Source organism: Zophobas morio, unplaced genomic scaffold (genome assembly GCF_036711695.1).
Source record: "Zophobas morio isolate AGI-343-1 ecotype UQ-CSIRO unplaced genomic scaffold, CSIRO_AGI_Zmor_V1 ptg000052l, whole genome shotgun sequence".
Classification (NCBI taxonomy): Eukaryota; Metazoa; Arthropoda; class Insecta; order Coleoptera; family Tenebrionidae; genus Zophobas; species Zophobas morio.
The window spans coordinates 54,192-62,609 of NW_026972157.1; positions in this window are offsets into that span (position 1 = coordinate 54,192).

Consider the following 8,418-nt stretch of genomic DNA (forward strand, 5'->3'; position numbering starts at 1 on the left):
ATTAAATTTATTATATATTTTAATATTTATTTGAAGTTAAAAAAATTGTAATTATTATGTATTCAATTGTTTTATTCACTTTTATACAAATATTATATATATAATTATTATCTATTTATATAATATTTAATATTTAAAAAAAAGTTATTATTTTGTTATAATAATTATTATTATAAATATTTATTTATTTATATTTAATATTAATTATTAAAAAATATTTATTATTACAAAAAAAGTATTATAGTAAAAGTTTATCTCGTTTATATTTTTAATATTTATATATAATAACAAATTTTTTATATAATAACTTTTATAAAATATATTATATTACCGAAAGTTTAGAAAAAGTTATTTTTATAATAAAATATATCTATATTCATTATAAAAATACATCTTATTAAATAAGTTTATCTGTTTACATATATTTTACTATTTATTTAATTTTATAATAAAAAATTTTATCCAACTATAAGAAAATTATTTAAAATATTAATAATTTTTAATATTCATTTAATATAAAAACTTATTCATGTTATTATAATGAAATATATTTATATTAACTTTTAGTATTTATAAATGGAGTATAACAAGAAAAGTTTATTTATTTATTTATAATTATATTAATTATAAAAAAGAAATGTTAATATTTTAATATTAACTCTTTTATAAAAACAATATTTTTTTTTAAATGTTTAATAATAGAAATTTTAATATTATAACAAATTATTTTTAATAACTTTTATATAAAATTTTTCTTTATTTATTTATAATTATAATATTTATTGTAAACTTTATTATATTAACTATTATAAATAAGTTTATTTAATTACTTATTTTTTATTCTTATAACAAAAAAAAGTTATTATAAATATTATTCCTTCAAAAAAGTTTTCATAATGATATAGTTATAAAAACTTAATTATTTTTTTTAAATGTTTTTATATTAACTTGAATTAATAAATAATTATATTTATGATTTAATATTAATAATGAAAAATGTTATTTTATTATAATAAATAGTATAATATCAGTTTTGCTAAAGAAATATTTTTTTTCAGAAATTTATTTATATTTTTTTAAAATTATATAAAATTATTATAATAAAGACAATAAAAAATATTTTAATATAAACTTTTAATAAAAAGTATTATTGTTATTAGGATTTGCTACTGTTAATAATATTTCAAAAATTATAAATATTTTTTATTTAGTATACTTATTATTATTGCATTTTTTTTAAAGTTAATTTTTTATACATATAAATTTTATAAAGTACTCAATAGTAAAGTTTTTATATATTTCTCCTATATTAGTATAAACTTTTTTTATATTTATATTTTTTATTGTCTGAAAAGCTTAAAATTGTTATTGTTTATAATGAAAGTAAAAATACTTTTTATTATCCCTTTTTTATAATTTTTTTATAACATTTACAATTATATATTATTTTTTGTTATTATTTCCTGTTATAAATTTTTTGCTTAATCGTATAATAATATTGTTTTTGCCATTATTTATATATAACAAATAATTTATTTTTCTATAATACTAATAATACTAATAAATTTTTTTTCTCGCAATTATTTTTTGTATTATAAAATATATACAAAATTTTATTATTTATTATATAATAATACATTTTATTTTTCTCTTCCTTTTTATTATTTTCTTTGTAGTTAAACTAAAATTTATTATAACCTTTTTTTGTATAATAATTTTTTTTTTTATTTTTTTTTTTTGTATAAGCAGAGCCATGTGGACTTGGTGGAAACTGCTGTGGAGCTCAAGAAAATTTATGCCATTTTTGCTCATCCTCTCGTTATTTATAATTATTGCCACCTCCTTGAAGTATATATTCACTATATTTTATTATTATTATTACTATTATATGGAACTTTTTATATATACTTTTACTGTAGAGTTATGAGAAAAACGGCGAGCAGCTCAACCATATTATAATTATGATGTTTAAAAAAATTGCAGTGGATGCAAAATGTTCAGCACTTTTTTTTACGCTCAACACTTTCCGAATTATGAATACCATTCTTTCTGTAAAGTGCGTAGCAATTTTTTTTTTTGAGCTATGAAAAATTTTAAGTTTTGTTTACTTCATTTTATGAAAACGTTATAAATATTACTAAAAATTTCAAATAGTTGAAATATACGTTATACGTTAAAAATCATAAAAAATCGTGTAGATATTATCAATAAAATTTTCAAGTTGCTATACTAGGTTATTATTAATCTCTTTCCTTTACCAGACGCAACCACGTGGTACAGGAGTACGCAGAAGTAATAAGCTTCATTAAATTTATTGTCAACAAATTTTTTTTAGCGGCATCTCGAAAGCCTTATTTATTTGCTGAATGCCTTTTTTTTCACCCCCGTGGCCACCGGCACGTGTCTTATATAAGCCAATCATTTTATAAATTGTTTGTTTTCAATACAATATATAAAACTCGCCAATAACTTGTGGGTCTTTCTTTTCCTTTTCCTTAACTCTCGTCGTTAAATTTTGGAAAATTAATTCTTATTGGTTTATTTACTAGTAATAATAAACCAGATTGCACGTATTTGACGAGGACAGCGAAGCGGATGACAATTCGCTTAACCATCGAAGAAAGTGGACCGCCGAAGATGTCTATTTATTATTATTATTATTTTCATTAAAATTATTACTATTTTTTTAAGGACCAATTGTTAGCCGGCCTTTATGGAAGAATGGATCCAAAAGATCCCGAGCTAATCAGCAGACTCGCTGATGCGTTGACCCGCACACATACCGGCGTTCGTTAATGTTTAAAAAATTTTTAAGGATTGGTCAAACTATGAAGCTCGCAATTTATTATTGGCCATTGCGTTTACTTTTTTTTCAGTTTTAACACTTTTTTTTTTGGTGTAGATCATAAATCGAATGAAAAAACTCGGCTTGTCGTTCGCTTTAAATATGTACTATTTATATACATAATATAAAAGAACCCCCCCCCCCTTTTTTTTAACGTTTCATTTATTATTATGAAGCTCAGAAGAAAGCGATGACGAGGACAGTGAGCGCAGTTATAAAGAAAGAGATGACGGGCATACAGCAGCATTTGAAAGGTCCTCTGCAATACTATTCGTTGATTTATATCAAAATATTTAGTTCTCCTTTTTAATGAATTTTTAGTTTTTCCAAAGAAAACGTACAAATTCATGTGCAAAATACCGCCAAAAAGCTAAACGTTGCGAGTTTTCAGGGGTTTTTTCACTTATTATAGTAACAACTTATATATAAAACTTTAAGGATCGCAAATGTTTGCAAGAATTGGATTTACTAGCCAGTCAAAAGCGCTTGTGGAAGTCTGACCTGAAGTACGCAAAACGTCCTGCTTGTTCCCGCCGTTTAAACTTTTTTTAATTATTAGAAGCATTGAAGCCACATGGGATATCCGTGCTATCGGGGAGGCCGCAACTGCTCTTAAAAATAGTGACTCTTTTGCACAGCTGCGGTGGATTAAAGACGTTCGTTCATTTGTTCTTGTTTGGTTTTTCTTTTTCAACTTTTTTAATGAATTGTTCAAGTAATAAAATTATTATTTGGCAGGAGTTAGATAATTACTACCAAATTAAGAAAAAAATTGGCAATACTTCATGCGGTTCCGAAAACTTATTATCTTTTCTGGCTTTTTTTTTTACTTTTTTTTTGTTTTACTAAAGAATTCTCGGCAGTTTTAAAGAAACAACAAAAAGCAATAACAGAAGAAAAGTTTATTGCTTTTTTGAAAAGTTGTAATTTTTTACCTCCTGACGGTAATAATAATATTAAAGATAATAATCATATTAATATTAATATTAATAAATGAAAAGTTTCTGGAAAAAGCGAGTGGAGTGTGCCCGATGATTGGAGCGCTGATTGTGTTAAATATTTAATAAAAATGATTGGGTATCTTTTGAAGAGTTCTGGTATCTTAATATTTATTCCTGCCTTTTATTTCCTAATTATGTTCCTTTGTTCCCCCATTTTAGGGGATACCGATTTCACGAAATATTTGAAAAAATTCCATAAAAAGAAAAATAAACAAAATAATTTCCAAAAAGAACAAAAAAATTTTGATACAAGTAGTAATAATAGTATTTAATTCTTATATATTATTACTATATTTTAACAAAGTTGCAGACTATAAAAAAATTAAAACACTACGAGAATCTAGTCCAAAAGAAATCTCCGGTTTTTTTTATTCTCTCATAATATAACTTTTATAATAACACTTTTATTTTAGTATTGAAATTAAAAAGAAGAGGAATTATAGATTCTGAAGAAGATTAAAAGCTTTTTATAAGGATTCAACTTGAACTTCAAAAAGGATAACAATAAGTAGAAGTACTTTATAAAAAGATTAAAAATAAAAAACCATGTTGTAAACAATAATAAATTCAAGAAAAAGTTAAAAATTCATGTTTTAATAAACTTGTTGGTTTCAAATAAGAGACATAGTAAAATTTTTTCCTTGACCTTTTTAAAAAATATGAATGTCCATAAAATAACTCACGCTAGATTTTTTTTTTGTAAGGGCTCTAAGAGTACAATAACTATTTTTAATAAATTCTATTGAAATTTACAAGAAACTGTACATTTATAATTAACTTAGTTATCCAGAAAGTATGTGTAAATTCTTTAGCAAAACTTATCATAACTATATATAGGTTTAATTTTTGTTAACTGGTAAATTTTTCGAGTATAAATTTTTCATATCGTCGCAAATACTTAAAATTTCCTCTTCACATAACTATTCTTGAGTTTGGGTTTAGTATTACGCATTACTTATAAGTACAAGTTCTTCATCTCTACATAAATAATCAAAGCTTCTTCCTCACATAGCTTAATATGGTTTAAGTTTGAAATAACCGCAAATCTTAAAGTATAAAATTTTCATCTCGATACAAATAGTTTAAATTTTCCTCGTAACATAGCTATACAAGAGTTTGAATTCAATAAGTTGCAAGACTTTAATAAGTTTTCCATCCCATCGAAAGTAATCAAAAATCCTAAGTCACAACTGTAAACAAGAGTTCAGTTTTGGTAAACCGCAAATCTCTTCCTTGTCACATAGCTAAATATGTGTCTAATTAGTAAAACGCAAATCTAAACAATCAACTCTTCATCTGATTATGAATAACTTCTAAAACCTTTAAGTAGGATTTCTGTACTATCAGTCTTCATGATTACCCTTATACCTCGCACTATCTGACACTGTATGATTTTATATAGCTGCACAGCCTTTATGATTCTATTTAACTGTCCAACTACAACCACCAGCGCCTTAATACCGCCTTCAACTGCCCTAGTCTACACTAGTATACCAGCCGATAATCATTCCTGCGGACGCAAGCGTGGTTCTGTATTATGGCTTTCAATTTTTTAAATCTGTAAAGTTTGCAGGGACCACACTGGTTAACGGGTATGACCACCAACCTTTCCATTTGTCTGATCCACGATACTTCTTTTTAGCTTCATTTCCTTAGAATATAAAACCATACTTTATGCGGGCTTTGCACTATTAGTTTACCTCTCTTCTTTTAAAATGCTGTAACATTGTTTGCATTAACTTCATTTCTTGTACTTTCAGCCCATAATAATATTAACTGTCCAAGAATTACGCCACAAATTCAGTAAATACTCATTTGTTTCATGCGGTTTATTCTTACGATCTCACGTTCAATGTAAAAGTGTATTGTTCGACTCCCTACGATTTGTCTATTAAAATGGATGCAATTCTTTGGCTTTTTTTCACAGCACGCAACACCAAAACACTTCTATTTAATTGTGCAGTACTTTATCTATGTACTATAAAATCTAAGAAAATACAGATTTATCTAATTACGACCCCGCTCCTTTTTAATCTCCATTGAATCTGTTCGTACAATTTTTTAGGCTATTTTTATTTGTTCTGTGCGCTTGTTAAGGAGCTTCTAAGAAATGTCGGCGATGATACAATGTTAGAAATATATCGCTTAAATAATTTAACGAAAGCTAAAAAAAGTAAAAATTCACAGCACCCCAATTAAAGTGCATTCTACACTTCTGAGGCCAGCAGCCGAACTTTAAATCAACGTTAACCAAGATAGCTGTGGTCGCAACTCGAGCCCAGGATGCCCCAGCTCAGAGGAGCATATATAATAACAAGATATAAAGGTTAAATATAAGTTAAAACTAAAGTTCTAATTCGAATCAAAAATGCAGGATCATGCTCGAGCAGAAGACAAACGGCGAAAAATCCCGTTTTTCTAGTTGAAGGTCTTAATTATCCAAAATTTGCTAATTATTTGTTTAATAAAGTCAATAGTTAAATAGATGTTGTTAGGGTTTAACTAGTTTATCGGATGTTTTGGCAGTTAAACTACAACACAGAATAAAATGACTAGAATACCTCTATCAATAGAACAATTTATACTCTTAAAATACCCTAATTATCCATTAAACGAATATACTAATAGGATACTTATTCAACTCATCCATCCGTTTCTTTTTTAACGGCCTGTCGCAACGGTTGGTGCTGAGATAGTATCTACTTCTACTTTAGTCTGTAATTTACTTGGTCAAGAAGCTTCCCTAAATTTAGACTTTGGTCCAACGTGCGCAGTTGCCTAAAAGGACCTTTAAAAATTGAAGGAAAGCCCATATCGCTGTGATCTATGCCTAATAAAGGCTGCCAGGCACACGCCTTTGCATATATACAAAAAAAAATTGTTAGTTATAAATTATAAAAAATTAATACTTTGAGCCTTAGTGTGCCAGCTTGAATAGAAAGTGAAAATAGCCGGGGATGAGTTATGATAGTAATTCTTACATATAAGCCTTACCGTAAAAGAGATGCAACACCCCAGTTAAAGGTGTAGTAGGATGGTAGGAGGTTATTCTTTGTAGTAGCAAAGAGCTGGTGAAAACGCAAATTATACATTAAATTAAGAAAATGTAAGTTCTCTCTTTATAATAATGTGTCCATCTTAGCTACTTCTATGAAGGGTCATTCGTATAATAACTACTTATTCCTGAGTTAACCAAGTCATAGGAATGTGTCAGATGCTAGAATCGTATCACTCTTCCCAATTTCGTGAACCATCAATATTCATTAGTCAAGGGTCAACCTGAAGATCATTCAGTAAACAATGACCATCTTTCCTACTTACAACGGAGTTCATTTTTGACAAAATTTGAATAATATATAGATAAATAGGAGAAAGATAACTTTTCTACTTATTTTCAAAATAATTTAGTAGAAAAAGCTAGTTAGCTATTATTTCTAGAGTGCTAGTGAGTTAGTTTTGTTCGGTAAGTAACAACTTTAACATCAAAACTTTCCTCATTAATGTATTTCCTTATTTGAGTCTACCTTAATCTATAAATACGGTTGTCCCTAGTTTTAAGGAAATGCAAAGGAAATCCTGAAGTAAAACTTTAGACCTGGAAGTACACTTATGCATTAATGTGCTTTGAGCTTACCTCTCGGAGTACCGACCGATTACACGTATGTACCATCAACAGAGTACAATTTATCGGTTCAATTTCATGTTAGCTACGATTTACAAGACTAATCTGATTAGCTGTGTGCAGCGAAGATGGATTGGAGTAGTTTGTACAGAACATGTAACATCGATCTTCTAAGGCTCCCTCTGAACTTGGACTGGCTAATGTAGCTATTTTTAGAAAGTCTCTTTAGATTATCAAACATCTACGGGCCCTGATTATGGATTAAGCGCTATGCTCTATTGTTCTCAAATATTATATGATCATCTGTCCTAGGTAGCAATAAGTGTTGAACCCACGACCATATCAAAAGAGATTCTGCTTTTAAAAAATAGTAAAATTAGATACTGATCTTCAGTTATTTAGGAATGAAAGTCGATGAGTTCTTGAGGTGTTTAATAAAGCTGGGAAGACTCGTTCGATCTAGCTTGTTGATAAATTTTGCTGCTATTACCTTACTATTGTTATTGCTGGCAGTGTAACTGGAGTCCGGCGGATTAAATTTAGTTTTGTACAATTATCACATGATTTTTGAAAGTATGAATCCATAATTATAGAATTCGCAAAATTAAGTATAAAATTAGAAAAAATAATAATTATTAGCTCAATAGCTAATATTAATTTCTTTAGTAAATTTTATTTAACTATTAATTATGGCTCATGGAAATTTTTTTTTTAAGAGCCACTATGAAAGCAAAATAGCACAGCTTAATGTAGGTCTTTTCTGTGTAACTACCGAAGGTAATGTAGCTACGACTACTTTTCCTCGTTAATTTATTTACGTCCAGATTTCTGTATACTATCTTTTGTGAGACTATTTAAGATGCAAGCTATAGGACTTACTTAGACACTATGAGAGAGGGGTTGTAAAGAAATAGTCAAAAAAAAAAGTAGGAATTATCACCTTGGCTGAT